The sequence below is a fragment of the Mastigoproctus giganteus genome, chromosome 8, assembly GCF_048544385.1.
Source record: "Mastigoproctus giganteus isolate SK-2022 chromosome 8, ASM4854438v1, whole genome shotgun sequence".
NCBI lineage: Eukaryota > Metazoa > Arthropoda > Arachnida > Uropygi > Thelyphonidae > Mastigoproctus > Mastigoproctus giganteus.
This window is the reverse complement of record NC_143582.1, coordinates 214,455,617-214,472,313: the sequence shown is the minus strand read 5'-3', so window position 1 is coordinate 214,472,313 and position 16,697 is coordinate 214,455,617. Positions and strand designations below refer to the sequence as shown.

The 16,697-nt window shown below is 36.6% G+C and overlaps 1 protein-coding gene across 1 annotated transcript in view; it reads left to right on the top strand.

Annotated features, from left to right (window-relative positions):
* Window positions 1-16,697, top strand: part of LOC150082261 (spermatogenesis-associated serine-rich protein 2) — a 269,773-nt gene that overhangs the window by 238,495 nt on the left and 14,581 nt on the right. The window lies entirely within an intron of this gene.

The window sequence follows — 16,697 nt, the reverse complement described above, 5'->3', positions numbered from 1 at the left end:
GCCCAGAAACCCTTGTATAATTTTGAACTTTAAATCCAATTAACAAAATCTATACAAAATTTAGGAAAATGCCAATTACATATTCATTTAGCGGTACCCCCCCCGAGAGGTTACCAGTTTCGAAAGACATGAAATATCACCAAAAGAGGGTTAAAGGAACTACCAAATGATAAAATCAAAATAAATTAAAATAAAATAGACTGACCGTCATGCCCCATATCGACAGAGGACCACGAGGCCAATAATGGTCATGGAATCGCTGCATTTCAATCGCTATACAAATCGTCGCCATGGTGAAAAGATCGAAGTACCAATTCACTCTCCCTCCTCCGATCGATCCACCAATTCAGAGGATTTTCACGGCGGTGGTCCTTATGCAGCAAAAAATAAATTATAGAACAGACAGCACTCTAGAGCAGAGCCACACCACTGACATACTGTAAGCTGAATCAACTTATACAGAAGAAAAAGGAAAATATATGGCAGCACAGGCGTTGCTAAATTAGCATATCGATCCGTTACTATTGAATTATATTAAATGTTGACGAAAGTTAAATTAAATGAATGTGGCTTAATTAATTATTTATTCATTTTATTATAATTTAACTTTCGTCAACATTTAATATAATTCAATAGTAATGGGTCGATATGCTAATTTAGCAATGCCTGTGCCGCCATCTATTTTCCTTTTTCTTCTATATAAGCTGATTCAGCTTACAGTATGTCAGTGGTGTGGCTCTGCTCTAGAGTGCTGTCTGTTCTATAATTTATTTTTCACTGCATAAGGACCAATGCCATGCAAATCCTCTGCATTGGTGGAGCGATCGGAGGAGGGAGAGTGAATTGGTACTTCGATCTTTTCACCATGGCGACGATTTGTATAGCGATTGAAATGCAGCGATTCCATGACCATTATTGGCCTCGTGGTCCTCTGTCGATATGGGGCATGATGGTCAGTCTAATTTATTTTGATTTTATCGTTTGGTAGTTCCTTTAACCCTCTTTTGGTGATATTTCATGTCTTTCGAAACTGGTAACCTCTCGGGGGGGGGGGGTACCGCTAAATTAATATGTAATTGGCATTTTCCTAAATTTTGTATAGATTTTGTTAATTGGATTTAAAGTTCAAAATTATACTAGGGTTTCTGGGCTACTATTTATATCTATCCTTTTTTTTTTTTTCGTTCGTTTGTTTATTTGGGTTATTTTTATGTTAATTTTCACTCTACAGTTTTTGCCATACTACTGGCTTATGTTTTATTTTATTTAATTTAAAATATTGGATGTATTTCAGCTTCATATGGAGGAATTGCATGTCGCTGCCTCAAATGAATGCTTAATTATTTATTTATTTATTCACTTTATTATAATAACTTATGTTAATAATTAATATAATTCAGTGATAGTGTGTATGTGTGTGTGTGTGTGTGTGTGTGTGTATATATATATAAGATGTAATGAAATTACTGAAAGTCTTACCAAACAAGAAAGGTATGAAAAATTTAAAATATTAAACTGGGTTATGGATCCGGGGTACTATTAGTAATAGTAGAAAAACCGGCAACCATAATGTGAAATAGAAATAAATATGTTATTATCAGTGTATTAGGTGGGAGAGCTGAACTGTCAGGTGTAATTACCATGGAAGAATTGAGAGCACATGTATGCCAAAAAACAGATAACCGAAATTAAAATGAAATTAACATAAGCATAATTAGTGTAAGTACCTAAAGCCATGGTCCTAGCTACTTCTTCAAAGGGTTGGCAGTGAAAATCGTAGGAGCCAGGTCTCTGTTTATGTTATGATGTACATGTTAAAAGTATACGTATACATCATAGCCGACCCATCAGAGAACAAAAGGAAGAATAAAAATTAAAGAATAAATAAAATATAAAAAATAATGAAAATAAATAATAAAGTTAAGCTGAAAAACTAAGATCATGCCAATAGAATCCTGTAAAAAATGAAAAATCTAAAATGAAAGCAAAACAAGAAAACTTACTGTGTGCATTGACCGGAATACATTGAATGTCATCAGAGACCAAAGGAGAAAGCAGAAAGTTCATGTGTGGTGTATATATGTCAGTTGAAGTAGCCCCTGGTGGAGGGGAGAAAGGTGTGAAGTCGTCAACGTGAACTGCACCTGTGTGACGGGGAAATAAGCGATTAAACAGATGAGGCAAAAGGTCAGCAGATATACTGTATCTTATATATATATATATATTTATATATATTTATATATATATATATATATATATATATATATATATATATATATATATATATATCTCAGATATATTGTATAAGTTAAAAAAAAAAAAAAAAAAAGTAACATGCAGCCATTATCAACCCACTGCAGGATGGAAGCCTCCTCAACAATTCATGCTGAGGGAAAAGGACCATAATCTGCCACGTTGGTCCAGTGCTGGTTGGCAGATCGACCGTATCAGCAGTCATGGGCTTGAACCCCAGTCTACTCAAAGAGCGTGTGCTACTGCACTCTCGCTCCATTGTATAAGTACCTTGTCCATACTGAATAAGAATGTGCTAATTGTATTTTTTTTTTTGCTTTTTGGCCTTTCACCTTTCTTCTACTACTATGGACAAGTATAGAAACGCAGTTCCTGATACATGATCAGGTGTAGTCCCCTGTTGAAATACCTGACCATGTATCAATATTTACTTCAGCTGACATCAGATTCTGCATATTTGCCTTACCTGTATTTGACTTATCTAAATATGTACTCCCATATCTGATGACAGTTTTACCACTTTTTATTTTATTTTAATTTAATTTATCTTATTTTATTTTTATTTTATTTGTATTGTATTTTACTTTACAGTTCACTCACCTCCTATTGGTTTTGTAATTCAGCCCATAATTTTCTTAATTCATCATAACTTTTAGGATATTGACATTCTTTCACCTTTTACATATCCACTATACTTATTTTTCTACTATCATTACCCTTCTAGTCACTGCACTTTGTGTAATTTTCATTTTATCTATGCATACTTTATGCATACTCCATCTATGCATATTTATCTAATATATCGGTTTATATATACTTATTTTTGCATCCTTTAATGCTGCTTTGTGCTTTTAGGTGCATCTATGATACCTGACTTATTAATTTTTCATCAACTGAAACTTTTATTTTAAAATTACATTTATCACACACACACACACCAAGAGTATTAATCTCTCTTGTTGCCTCTCTAACATGCTGCCATAGGAAACAGTTATCCAATAAATTCACAAAAGCCTTGCTTAACATCGGAAAAGTTAACTCCCTCATTATAAGACACTTCTTAATTTACTGGCCCACTCTATATCTCTGTAGAGTTGTTTCTTGTACTCATCAGAATCATTAGGTCCATAACACACCTACCTTCATTTTTGCTTTCCCAGTGATCTGACTGAACATTGCACTGGCCATCCATGTCAACTAGATGCACCACCTTAGATTTTATGTACTTCTTAACTAAGAATATAGTACCCTTCCTCTCCTGTCTGTCCTTCCTACACATTGTACTCCCCATATTCAAATTGTGCACCCGTTTATATCTTAGTGATACCACACTTCTGATATCCTCATAATATCTGCATTCAGTGACTTGACCAGCACTTCAAATTCATCAAATTTATTTACTATGCTTCTATCATTGGTGTACACACAAAGTATACATACAGCTATTCTTACTCTTATTAATCCTAATTGGTTTTGGTCTAAGATCTTTTACTCTTGTATTCATTTTCTCCCCCTCATCTTTTTTTTTTATTTTGTGTGTCTGTAAAACTTATGGTCTTTATGGTCAGTAGGTTAACCAGAGTGGTTTAACAGTGATTAATAGGTTGTAGTATCTATGTATTATTTAGAGTAGAAACCTTCTGTACTCTAGAAAAGGGTATTGGCAGGGTTAGTAGATGGTATGTGTCATCTGTTAATTTGTGCACCGCAGTGGGCAGGCTAGTGAGTAGATGTGGTTAGCGGAGGGACTACTCTTGCAAGGCGGTGTCATATTTGGGGCTATAACAGTCAACTGTTATCTTGCCCAAGCAGTCATGCACTGACTCTGAGCGAGGGCATATCAATGCATACTGGTTCTCAGTGGGCCACTCATCCCTCATGCCCATCATAGATATGGGTAAGGGAAAACCCAGTAATCAAGCAGGTACCCTCAATAGGGGATGGACTTATAATAATGTGGGTTTTCTTTGTGTAACTGAATGGTGGAAGAATTTCAAAACAGTACAGTGGGATAGCAGAGGAAGGTCGTTAGTTGAGAGAACTGTGGGGAAGGAAATTGAAAGGAAAAGTGTGAGTAGGCATGTTGTGAGCATCCAAGTTTACTATCAAGGGCAAACTTTGATGCCCTTGTCCTTAGACTGGACACTTCTTCAGTCCACCTCATCTAGTTTAACTGGGGAAAAGGAGTGATATGGTGTTGGCACTGTGTTTGCAGGCAATCCACACGTGAACAGGTTAGATTCTAGTTCTCCATAAAGCCAAAAATGAATTGGAGCTCAGAATATAGTACTGTCTGGATAAAGAGGTATGTTAAAGAATCTTGGGAAGTTAATGAGTTGGGGAAGTGTGTTGTTATGGGAAAGACAGGAAGATTTATATTGATAAGTTTGCATAAACTGGGTAGAAGCACAGGGGTGGACAAAAAAATGGCAACACCTGTGATAAGAATTACAGGTATGTGCTGATATAGTGTTGGGCCATATCAAAGCATACCTGTTTTTAAAATCGCTTGTATTGTAATTTGAATAGATTCCAATACATCTTGAACTGTCTTAAAAGGAATATTTACCCTTCTTAATGAGGAATGTTTCAAGTTCCTTGAGTGATGAAGATGGAGTAAATCTACTTTTCACTCTTCTCTCCAAATATGCCCACAGTGGCCCAATAACTTAAGTTTGGCGATTGCGCAGGCCATGGGATATGCTTAGTCCCAGTTTCATGCTTCTCAAACCAATATTGCACAGCTGTGTGTATTAAAGCATTATCATCTTGAAACACGGCATCATTTGTGGGAAACAGTATTTGCACCATGGGATGAACCTGGTCACTTAGAATATCGAAATAACACTGGTCAACACCCAAAATGTTTCTGGCTTGAAAATAGTCTGTCTTCTTAATTTCAGCATGAGAAAAACAAATATAACATTTAAAACTCTTAGTTAGCTCTCGGTTCAATGATATAGCCCCTCTTATGTTTTAGGGGAATATTGGTGAATACTAAGGAATTTAAGTCTAGAGAATAGATAGGTTGGTAATGCTGAAACAGGAACCAATATGCCTTTTTTTTTTTTTAATTATTTCTGTGTATCATCTGCCATGCAAGGGATGTTATGAGGGAAGTTAATTTCTTTCTTTTTTTTTTTTTTTTTTTTTTCTTTCCAGGTTTATGGACAAAAATTATGTAAAAATCCAGGATGCCTCAAATGTGTTAGCAGCATTGACAATTTTTGTTATGTGTGTGATGATGTGAGACAGCCTACTGCCATTATTTTGGCTGTAAGGTAGTGGATGAAGACGAACCCTGGGCACCTCATATTTGCTACAACACATGTGCTGTAAATCTCCATGGATGGTTAAATAACAAAGAATGTCCTTTTGCCATCCCAGTGATTTGGAGGGAGCCTTCAAATTATGTAAATTACTTATTTCTGAATGGTGCCTCCTCTTTAGCATGGCATGTCAAAAAAAAAAAAAAAAGGAAGTGGACTGTAGAATACCCCAACATCCCATTAGCTATTCAACCAGTGGCACATGGGGATGGTCTCCCTCTACCTCACCCTCCAGAAGAGTACACTTTGGAGTCTGATGAAGATGGGGCCAGTGTGAGGAATGATGGTCAACCTGGGCCTTCAACATCACAGGATCCTGATTTTGTGCCAGAACCTGAGTCACCGAATGGGTCACTCAAGGTGAACTAAGTGATTTAATTCGAGACCTAAATCTATCAAAAGATAAAGCAGAGCTTCTGGAATCAAGGCTCCAACAGTGGAATCTTCTGCAACCAAAATATCAAGGTGTCCATGTGCAGGATCAGGCAGAATGCTTTGACTCCATATTTTAAAAGTGAAAACAACCTTGTTGCCTGCTGTGATGTCAATGGTTTGATGACAGCTTTGAATGTGGAGCACAACCCACAGGACTAGAGTCTATTCATAGACTCATCAAAGCTAAGTTTAAGAGCTATTTTGCTCCACAATGGCAATGCTTTTCCTTCAGTTCCTCCAGGCCACGAACAACCTTCTAGAAAGGTATCATTAATTAGGTTCCAACATGTCACTGAAAAATCTGCGTTCTCGACTCTCATCTGACTTCTTCCCTAACAACTGTGGTGCAATGAGTGATGAGCACAGTGAGTGATTCCACCAAGACATTTCAGCAATGGAAAGAAGATATAAAAATAAAAAATTTATTTTTTATTTCTGAAGTAACCCACGGAAGTGGAATACAAGCGAAAAGAAGCCGCTGTCGTGAATAGGCCACATTTTGAGAAAGTACTTTCAGTTCCTGTGCAGTTTTTTTACGTTTTAATTAAAAACAACTATGATTTACGTTGTATCAAGAAAATGTAAACATCAGATTGTTTTAATATTACTTTTCACTCCGACTACTACTGAAATTACTATATTCTTAGACAATAGCAAAAGTACTGTATCTCAAAAACTAGAACTAATAAAAAAATTTCTGAAGTCATATTCATTTTTCTCGACCCAAAATTAGTAAAGTTTGCCCTATTTTAAGAAAGGAAACAAATTCAAAGAATTTTTTTGTTGAATAGTGTAATCAGTGACAGTTAATTCACCTGTTCAGTGTGATGACAGGACTTAAAGAATACCAAGACATTGCTGCCCAAACTATTGTTGATTCTCCGTTTGATGGTTGGCACAAGACAGTTAGGAAAGATGCACTTCCTTTGACATTTGCCAAACATAAAAACTCTCTGTGATGTTGGAAAAAGTGGGAATGATGATTCATCTAAAAATATGACATGTTTTCAATCACGTGTCCAGTTTTTGTGCTCCTTAAACCATTGCATCTTCTTTCTAGCATTAACGAGTGGCTTGGCCATAGCAACTGCCATAAATTTCAGCTACATGAAATCCTTGTCGAACTGTTTAGCTAGAAACTAGATCGCTGAGACAACTCATTAAGTTCAGCAGTTATTTTTGAAGCAGTAGTTCTCTGTTTTTGGGTTACAGCCCTTTTCAATGTTTGACTGTCTCTTTCAGTCAGCTTTGATTTTCTGCCACAATTTTGTTGTAACAGAATTTGTTTTTCCATGAGCAGCCAGTTAGGTAGGTGATTGTACTCTACCAGAGACCCAGATTTCTTAACTTTGGTACAGGTATTCCCTTAGTTCGATGAAAAGTTATGTTCTCGTTCACCATAAAGCCAAAAATGAAAGCTATTATTTTTTTTCCCCTGCAATTTCTCCTTTATATTTATGGTGAATGCAGACATCACTTTCAGTACAGTTACTTTGGATGCATTAATCAAATCAGCAGTTTGTCACTGATTTCCCCAGCTAAATGTGTATCAACAATTTGATTTCTTTGGAATTCAGACAGGTTGATAATTTTTCTCATCTACCTTTTTTATATTACATTAAGTAAACATCAGTTTTTGTCATCTTTCCTTCACAGTACTACCTGCAAGAAACAAAAATAAAAAATATCACTGCATGTTCATAAATACATCACATGGCCTTTACAAAAACTACTACTTTCACATCAAGTGTTCCATTATTTTTGTCCACTCCCTGTATACTTCATCTGTATTGTAGTACTGTTGGATCCAGGTCTCATGTTTGATAGTTAATACCTAGGTGTTAACTATTGGTAATTACTGTTATTGTTAGTGTAGGTGGACTGGTTTGGGAGTGCCGTCAGTTAGGTAGGTGGAGTCATTAGACATATAACACACTCCCACCCTCATTTTTGCTTTCCAAATGCTTATTTCACAACAAACTGACTCAACATTGCAGTGCCCACCAATGTCAACTGGATGCACTGCCTTAGATTTTATTAGTATCTTAAATAACAGCATAACCACTCTTCTCTTCTTATCCTTTCTGTACACACTGTACCCACCAAATTCCAATTCTGCATTCCTTATAACTGTGTGACACCACATCGCTGATATCCCAACAATGTTTTTGATGTCTTGACCAGCACTTCAATTTCATCAAATTTATTTACTATGATCCTACCAGTGGTATACATGCCTTTTGGTACAGGTAGCCCCTTGGTATTATGACAGGTTAGGTACCAATTCATCATGAAGCCAAAAGTGAAAGATATTATTTTTAAGAGCTTGTAATTCCTACTTTATATATATTAATATACACCATACTCATAAAAGGGTGGTTAAATTGTGTGACTGGTTTTACTGTTTGATACACCATATTCAATAGCTTCAGTTATCTTATATTTCAGTTAAGAAATACCTTTTATTATCACTGACAGCACTAGCATTATTTCTTATGCTGATACCTGCATTGTTTCTGTGCAGAAATTTTTAATTCATTCAGACAGATGGAAAATAGCTGAATAGTTAAAGACAAATGTATGGACAGGTGACTAGCTGTTGCCATGCTCTGTCCAGTCGAATTGAAGCACAGTGTAATGTCACAGATATGAATAACCAACATTTGACAACAACCTCTGGTACAGGTAGCCTTTTGGTACAGGTAGCCCCTTGGTATTATGACAAGTTAGGTACCAATTCATCATGAAGCCAAAAGTGAAAGATATTATTTTTTAAGAGCTTGTAATTCCTACTTTATATTTATTAATATACACCGTACTCATAAAAGGGTGGTTAAATTGTGTGACTGGTTTTACTGTTTGATACACCATATTCAATAGCTTCAGTTATCTTATATTTCAGTTAAGAAATACCTTTTATTATCACTGACAGCACTAGCATTATTTCTTATGCTGATACCTGCATTGTTTCTGTGCAGAAATTTTTAATTCATTCAGACAGATGGAAAATAGCTGAATAGTTAAAGACAAATGTATGGACAGGTGACTAGCTGTTGCCATGCTCTGTCCAGTCGAATTGAAGCACAGTGTAATGTCACAGATATGAATAACCAACATTTGACAACAACCTCTTATTGTATTTGAAATGATAAAAAGTGCTGAAAGATGCTTAAAAAAACTTATTTATAATAAAAAAAAATTACCACAATATTGATGATTAAAAAATGTCTCAGTTAATCATTTAAAAAGAGAGAGAGAAAAAAAAAAAAAACTTAATTTGTTGCCTCCTTTGTTTCTGCATGATAAACTGACATAAAAACAGATGATCACAAAACTGACCATTGTAAAGTGAGTATTATGAAATAAGATAAGGTTCTATTTATAAATTGAGGATGGCCAAACAAAATTTTCAGTCATTCTGTAAAAAGCTTATAGAATGACTGAAAAAATTCAGCTTTTAAAAAAAAGAAAAGAAAATCATCGGTATCCATATAGCTGCCCTGAACTGCAGCACACCTATCCCAACAAGACTCGAATCTTTTTATATTGCACAAAAATAAATTAACTGCCCTTCTTTGCAGCCAAGTCTCTCAAACACAACATTGTTCTGTCTGAATGAAATCCTTGTGAAGGCTATCTAAGTTTTTGAATGTGGAGCACAACCCACAGGACTAGAGGCTATTCATAGACTCATCAAAGCTAAGTTTAAGAGCTATTTTGCTCCACAATGGCAATGCTTTTCCTTCAGTTCCTCCAGGCCACGAGGGGTCAGAAGAATAAGGACAAAGATCATAGATATTTAACATTGGCAAAAATGCACTGTTACAACATCTACAATTGCAAGTATTGTAACAGAGACTTGTGTGCTGAGGCATTTTTCGGATTGCAAAGAACACCACAATGCAACTTTCCTTGTTGCTTCATATTGCTGGCTTTACACAGTTTACTTATTATTGTGCAAAATACTGGCCTGTAATTGCTTTGATCGAAAAAAAAAATGGAGGCCATTATCTTCCCTATTGACTGGGCAATAAAAATTTCTTGGGTAACAGAGATATTTGTTTCCAGGTCATGCATTGATGCCTAAACTTGTGATCAAAGTTGTTTACCCATGCTTCATTCATAAAGCCTACTAGATGGAAACATCAGAATCCTACCTGAATTTCCAAAAGGTTCTGATGTTTCCATCTAGTAAGCTTTATGGTGATTGGTTAGCTTTTGTGGAACTGTTCTCAGTCTAAGTAATTTACCAGTAAGCTGAAAGCACTTTTTTAGATATGCTGACAAGCATCAGCAATATATTTAACTGTCATTTGATGATTTTTCATGATTGTCTCTTCGATTATTGCTATTATATTTAAATCATTTATGCTGATTGATCTAAATGGCATACATCTTCATACAACTATCTTCCACCAATAAAATTTGCATGCCACTTGGCAACAGTTCCCTAATGCTACCAGAATTTCAGTACAGGCTTTTGTTGCAAATTTGCCTTTCAAATGCAGTTGCTTTAATAACAGCAACAAGTTCTGATTTCTCCATTTTGGTGATTTCAACAGGTATGGTTTCCAAATATTTGTGAAAAAATAAATGAAGTACAGTGATGCAATATCATTACACAGTTGCATCTATAGCTACACATAAAATTTTATAAATATCTGATTAATACATCTAGGGCATTCTGCAGACCTGATGAACACCTCCACATGTCAATAATGAGGTTTTATTTTGTCTTTGTTTCTAGTAAGTGTGCATTTTCTTCCTCATTTTCAGTTTATTTCTAAATTGTTTTTGAATTTATTGCTTGGATTAATTTATTTCTGTTCTCTTTAGTTTCTCCATGAGCCTATAGACATCCATGTGTTTAACTTGGAAGGTATTAGATAAAAAAAAAGTTGATTAAAATGAATATAACCAAAAAAAAAATTATTACCTGTGTGTGCACATAAGCCTATTAGAAACAAAACAGAATACAGTTGCATTCTTTATTATTTAAGTAATGCACCCGGTCACCCTCCTGCCACCCTAATTAATTTCGACCGACGTGTGAAAGTTGTGTTTTTGCCTCGACGCAAAACACAACCAGCTTGCTTCAATCGATGGACCCCGGGAGTCATCAAAACATTCAAGGCCTACTACACGAGGCGTTCGTTTGCACGTCTGAATGAAGCTATGAGACAAAATAGTGAGAGATCTGTTAAAGATTTTTGGAAATAATTCAATGTTTTAGATGCCGTAAGAATCATTGAAGAATCTTGGAATGAAATTCACAAAAAAACATTGAATGGTGCCTGAAAGAAACTTTGTCCATTTTTTTTTTTTTCAAAAACAAGACGAAAACAATGCCAGAAACTGATCATGTCGCTCATATGATAGAAGTTGTTAATCTTGCCAGGCAATTAGATTTGGAAGTCAATGGTGATGATGTCAACGAGCTGTTGGATTCACATAGTGAGGAGCTGACAATGAATGAGCTCATAGAGATGCGTGAGCAAAACGTCACGTTTGATGAATTTGAGGTATTGCTCAAAACATCAAAGGCAGATATTGTGGGGATTTCAGAGACGTGGTGTCACACAGATATAAGAAATGCAGAACTGGAATTTGGGGAGTACAATGTCTACAGAAAGGATAGACAGGATAAGAAGGGAGGAGGGGTTATGCTATTAGTTAAAAAACACATAAAATCCAAGGAAGTGAAGCCAGTCGACATCGCTGGACAGTGCAGTGTCGAGTCAGTTTGGTGTGACATAAGCATTGGGAGATCAAAATTGAGAGTAGGAGTGTGCTATAGGCCTAATGACTCTGATGAGTATAATAAGAAACTGTTCGGAGAAATAGAGTGGGCCAGTAAATCAGAGAGTCTTATAATGGGGGATTTTAATTTCCCAGATATTGACTGGAATTTGGGGGCTGGTCACTCACACAGTAGCAAGGCTTTTGTGGATTTATTGGATGATTGTTTTCTACATCAGCATGTTCGGGAGGCAACTAGAGGGAGTAATACTCTTGATTTGATTATCAGTAGTGATTCTTCATGCATTAAGAATCTGCAGATAAATGAACCACTTGGTGGCAGTGATCACAGTGTGCTGAAGTGGGAGTTACTCAAAGAGGTAACTACCATTAGGGGTAAAGGGAAGGGGTATTGCTTTCGTAAAGGCGACTACAATGGACTGAGACAGTATTTAAATTCTATACAGTGGGATCAACTGATGATACTGCCAACAGCAAATTCAAAATGGGAAGCATTCAAAGAACGTATCGTGGAAGCTACTAGGCTTTACATACCAACTAAGAAATATTGTTCAAGGTTTAGGCCTAAATGGTTGTCAGATGAACTAATGAGGCATATGGCAGAGAAGAAAAATGCATGGGATACATACAAATTAACACGTGACACGGACGCCTATGATAGATACAAGTTGATCTGTAACCAAGTTACAAAGGAGGTTAGGCAGGCGAAGGCAGATTACGAGAGATCCTTGGCAAGGGATGCGAAGAAAAACAGCAAAGAGTTCTTTACTTATGTAAACTCTAGAAGGAAGGGGATGAATCAGATTGGTCCACTTGAGATCGATGGGTCAACTGTTGATGACCCTGCTCGGGTAGCTAACAAACTAAATGAATATTTTGCATCGACATTCACACATGAGGAGTTATTCAGCGAGGGGAATGCCAGAGGTGTATTCAACTCTAGCAGTAAGCTAGAGAATCTTGTAATAACTGACAGCAAAGTGGAGGAGAAATTGTTGAAGATAAACACAAGAAAGGCACCTGGGGTGGATGGGATCTATCCAGTTATATTAAAGGAGGCAGCAAAGGAGGTAAGCAAACCCTTAGCCATAATTATGAGAGCTTCCTTGGACTCAGGGGAGGTACCCATTGACTGGAGATGTGCAAATGTGACCCCAATTCACAAAGGGGGATCAAAGGCTGACACAAGTAATTATAGACCTGTGAGTTTAACTTCTGTTCCCGGAAAATTAATGGAGGCACTGGTGAAAGAAGCACTGCAGGATCATCTAGACAAGACTTCAGTTATAGCTAGGACACAGCATGGTTTTGTTAAGGGGAAGTCTTGCCTGACCAATTTGATTGGATACTATGATGCAGTCACAAAAGAACTGGATGCAGGGAATAACTTTGATATTATATACTTGGATCTTAGAAAGGCTTTTGATACTGTTGCACATGGAAGACTGCTGCACAAATTGGAGCAGTGTGGCATTGGAGGCAAGTTGCTGCTATGGATAAAGGGGTGGTTGAGGGGGAGAAGACAGAGAGTGGTAATCAATGGACACTGCTCATCGTGGACTAATGTTATTAGTGGAGTCCCTCAGGGTTCAGTATTGGGGCCTTTATTGTTTTCTGTATTTATAAATGATATTGATGATGGTATATCAGGCTTAATGTCCAAGTTTGCAGACGATACGAAGGTTGGCAGGGTTGTCAAGGACACTACTGACACTATGCTGCTGCAACAGGATTTGGAAAGGTTGAGCAGATGGGCTTCGAGGTGGCAAATGAAGTTTAACATTGACAAATGTAAAGTACTACATATGGGAAACAGCAACCCCAGAGCAACGTATCAACTCTGTGGTACTACACTGACAGTGGTAGAGAATGAAAGGGACCTGGGGGTGGTGGTGCAGGCAGATATGAAGTTCTCTGAGCAGTGCAGACGAGCTGCAAGAGTAGCTCATGGTGTATTGTCAATGATATATAGGAATTTTTCTAGCAGGGATAAGGAGGTGATTATTCCCTTGTATAAGGCAATGGTCAGGCCACACCTAGAGTACTGTATACAGGCCTGGAGGCCTCATTTCAGGAAGGATGTAGAGCTGCTGGAACTAGTACAGAGAAGGGCAACTAGATTGGTGAATGGGACAAAGGGGTTCTCTTACGAAGAAAGGCTTAAGTTTTGCAAATTACAGTGTCTGGAAACTAGGCACCAGCGGGGTGATCTGATAGAGGTGTACAAAGCCTTGAATGGTTTGAGCATGCTCAATGCTGATGGGATTCTTCCTCTAGCTCAGAAAAATCACCTGAGAGGGCATAAATTCAAATTGAGGAAAGACAGATGTAGGATAGATGTGCGGAAATTTGCCTTTAGCCAGCGGGTGGTTGGTGGGTGGAACAGACTTCCATCCCTTGTCGTGGAAGTTGATAGCCTAAATAAGTTTAAGGCTCAGCTGGACAGGTATTTCGAACGAACAGAGGGGTGAAGTGGAAGTGGTTATTTTTATTTATTTATGTTACTTTTTTTTTTTTTTTTTTTTTTTTTGGCTGATGCTGCATAAGCTTGCTTTCTTGCATCAAATGCCTCTACTAATGCTAATGCTAATGTCACTGAATTATCCGACACTTCAGACCCAGTTCCACCAGAAAAGCACATGACAATTGCAAGCTTGACAGAAGGTCTCAGCTCAATTGAAAAGGGCTTAAAAATTTTAGAAAATATAGACTCCAACAAAGAATGCGTTATGGCTACAAAGCAAGGAATAAAAATTTATTAGCTTGCTACAAAGAAATTCTGCATGAAAAAAAAGGTGCTGTGTCGTCAGACGAATTTGTTAGATTTTATGAAGCCATCGACGTCAAAATAACTTTTTTACATAACTCATTTATTTTTTTAATACATAATTTGTATTAATATAAATAACTAACTATTAGTATAAATGACTGCAATTTTATTAAATATTTTTCTTTTAAACTAGTGTTTTTGTTAGTCCTTGGTCCCAATTAAACAAAATTTATATGTATTTATATGCAAAGTTGTACCCCGACTTACGCGAATTCGACTTAAGCGATTTTCGTCGGACCCACCTATCGTGTAACTTCGGGGTTATTACTGTATGCAGAAATAAAATGTGGTTCATGCCCACAAATAAAAACACCAGTAGCCCTGGCATGGTCCCATGTTTTTTGCAGCCATCTTCTATGCAGAAATAATAGTTTTACATTACTCAAAGGTATGCAGTTTGTGTTGAGGGTTGGAGTGGCGAAGCTTAAAAAGAGTGATATGAGATAGATGCATTCATAAGTTATTTATGGCTTCTTTCACAGATGCCATTATTTTGCTTTCATGGCAGTAAGTCATGCAACAAGCTGGAAGAAATTTTACAGAGAAAAGAATTTTCATATTTATTTATTGCTGTGAAGGTTCTTCCTTAACAAAAGCACTTTAAGAAAGTCTGTGGTGTTTGATGTCGTGTGACCTACCCACACATCACTGCTTTCAGCAACTTGTGGGTTGCCTGATCCTCCTTAATAAATTGAAATTTCTCCTCACACAGATATGCTTTTCACTTGTTATGATGGAGAAAGTGTGCTATGAGTTTCTTTGAGTTGAACAAAGAAACAACTATAAACTTAGGAAAACAACTTTATAATATGAATTAAAAAGTATAAATTATAAGATATTACCCACAAAAATGATAGAGAGAGAGAGAGAGAGAGAGAGAGAGAGAGAGAGAGAGAGAGAGAGAGAGAGAGAGAGAGAGAGAGATCATAGTAGCCACCTGCAAAAGTGCATCTGGAACTTACAAATTGTTGCTTTGTTGTTGGTAAATCAACTAATCCTGGAGCTTTTAAAAATAAATTTTTCACCATTACCAGTTTACTACCATTCACAAAAACCTGCATGGATGGATTCTGCATTATTAAATGGATCTTTATTTATTATTATTTTTTTTTTTTCTCCATGAATTTGTATCTTCTATAAAGAAACACTTGAACACTTTCTGAATAACACTCCACATTTAAATTGTGAAGAACTTAATGAAAGGGACATAAAGGCTATGCTTTTACTAACAACTGTAACATCCTTGATTTACCCCTCTGCATCAATTTGGACTCTGTCTCAATCCAGAAAAATCAGCCTAGGCAACTTTTTCCTTCAAACCAATATAGTCTGTTTTTTTTTTTTTTTTCATTGCTGCATAATGGCACTCAGATCCCTATGTGTTCACTCACACTGACATTTGAGTTGTTTTTGACTCTGAGCTTGAGCTGTCACAAATCATTTAAATCCTTTTTACCTCAAAATGGCCAAACTTAGATGGCAAACTAAGCAACACTTCCTTTACATCAGGGATATTAGCATCATGAGGAAGTATGCAACAATAGTTGTCTACTCAGCAGCTCTGCAATGAGCAGAAATGTGGGCTTCTGTATACACCACAACCCTCAAACAGTCATACACTTCACAATACTGGCTGTTCCAGTCGGAAGCTGATAATAATGGTTCACTCCTCTCCTTATCAGAAGTTCTATGGCCCTGCTGCATCCATAAAAATTCCATAGCTGCATAGCTCAGTATCCAAGCAAAGGCTCACTGCTACTATCAGTATTCTCATAGGATGTATTTCAGCTCCCAAAGAATCCCTCTCTACCATTTGCACAACTCCTTCCCCAGCCACTAAAAGAAGCAGGCTTCACATGCTGATAAATGAGCAAATGCTGAAGGTTGCACAGTCATTAGATATGGACACTTATAAATTTGCTACCAGTAAAAAAAAATTCACTAGAAAATTTTAGAGCATAAGTGTGTTTTTATGCTCCAATAGCTAGTCTGTGTCACCTAAAAATCTGTTTCCATGTTATAGTATCTCCTCTCTGCCAAAACAACAACAGATGTTTAAGTAAATTATCAGGTATTTTATTTTATAAATA